Raw genomic sequence first — 1,705 nt, 5'->3', positions numbered from 1 at the left:
CATGCTGCAATTCCCTGCAATGCAGTTAGTGCCAAAGGGATCAGGAAACTTTGTACGCAAAGCCTGGTCTTGTCACTGGATTTATTAAAATTGCGCTAGTCCAGAGACTGCAGCTTAGGCCTCATGCACTATATAAGAGCAATGTTCTCTGTACAGCAGTCCAACACCAAGCCTGGTCAGAGGCAAGCTACAGCAGTGGATTCAGCAGAGCACACACCATGTACCACTGTAGTCTGACCAGGCTCAGCAGGGGGTATAAGGCAAATATTCAAATGCTGTGGAGAGACTAGGTGGCACTATTTTTATTGAAGGAAACCAGTTAATTGACTTATTAAAAAGATACAGCTGGGCTTTAAATAAAGCCAAGCAGAAGGGCTAGAAAGGGGATCCCAAGTGATGCTATCATGACAGTTTAGAAAGCCTCAAGTGACACTGCTTTTCATAAACATGGATCTGGGATTAAACATGCACACATCTGAATTATACTCAATTTAAGTTTTGCATTTGGGTTGTTGGAATGGATCATATAAGAATATGAACAGAGTATCATAAGCCGTATAGCATGCATGAAGCACGTGGTAGCCCAGTGGCAACCAGAGAGCTTCCAAGGGCCAAAATGTAAAACCCAGCACAGGACCTAGAAATTGAGGACTGACCAGTTAGAAGTTAGATGGCATTAACAGAGCAAGGAGGTCAGTATTTTATAAAGCCAGCATCCTAGGCTTTGGAGCAAAGACCACTAACTACATAATACTACAGTTTTCTAAAACCTTCCCAAATACTATACTACAGTTTCTCTATACACACCCCTCCCTCCCCCTCCCCATTGGCACCATTCTAGCATTCCTTACCCACTGCAGCAATCCAAAGCCTACCAAAATGTAGGCCCCACTATAGCTTATATAGCTGAACCCTCTCAGGAATGGGCGGATAGGAGTTGTAGTATCACAGGTGCAGAAGGTAAACGAATGATTTGTGATTCAGATAAGCCTGTACCTGCTTACATCATAAGCGGCTTTCCAGCATAGCCTCCTGAGGGAGAAGACAGAGGTTTTGGGAAACATTTACCGCCATCACTGTTCCATCCATCAGATTAATGAAATTCACTAACAATTTTTTGTGAGGGCCAATGTACACAGTCTGTCCAGCCGGGCCAATGTACACAGTCTGTCCAGCCGGGTTGTCTCTCAGTAAATGATGTTTATCTTACAATCATATCAGCTATAGTCATCCTGCTCTGCTGATGTGTATATGTGTGATTGTACCGCTTCATCTAGGAAAGATGCTGCAGGGATTGTTCATTGTAATTGTTCATTGTTATCTTTACTCTGCTATGGGAGTGCACCACTGGCAGTGCCAACACAGGCATGAATACTGTAGCCGCATGGGATTCACTTCTATAGTATCTGCTGCGCTAAAAAAAATGCGACAAGCGCGAAAACAGTTTAATCGCCTAGGTGTAGGTGTGAACCAGGCCTAAGACTTGGTTCACACCTAGGCATTTTTGGAAAACCGCTTTTAAACACCCAACACAAGAAATCCCATGTGTTTCAGTGGCCCCTGTGCACACCCGAGCAGCAAAACATCAGCACGAAAACGCCAAACGTAGAAAAAAAACTTTGAGCAGTTAACAGCGTTTTTGCCCCATAGACTTCAATTGAAACCCGCAGCAGAAGCCATGTTGAGCATTGTAGTGCGCGCTTGT

This window comes from Nanorana parkeri, unplaced genomic scaffold, assembly GCF_000935625.1.
Source record: "Nanorana parkeri isolate BGI_ZX_2015 unplaced genomic scaffold, ASM93562v1 scaffold1171, whole genome shotgun sequence".
NCBI classification, from domain to species: Eukaryota; Metazoa; Chordata; class Amphibia; order Anura; family Dicroglossidae; genus Nanorana; species Nanorana parkeri.
The sequence above is the reverse complement of the archived record's forward strand: the minus strand, read 5'-3'. Positions refer to the sequence as shown.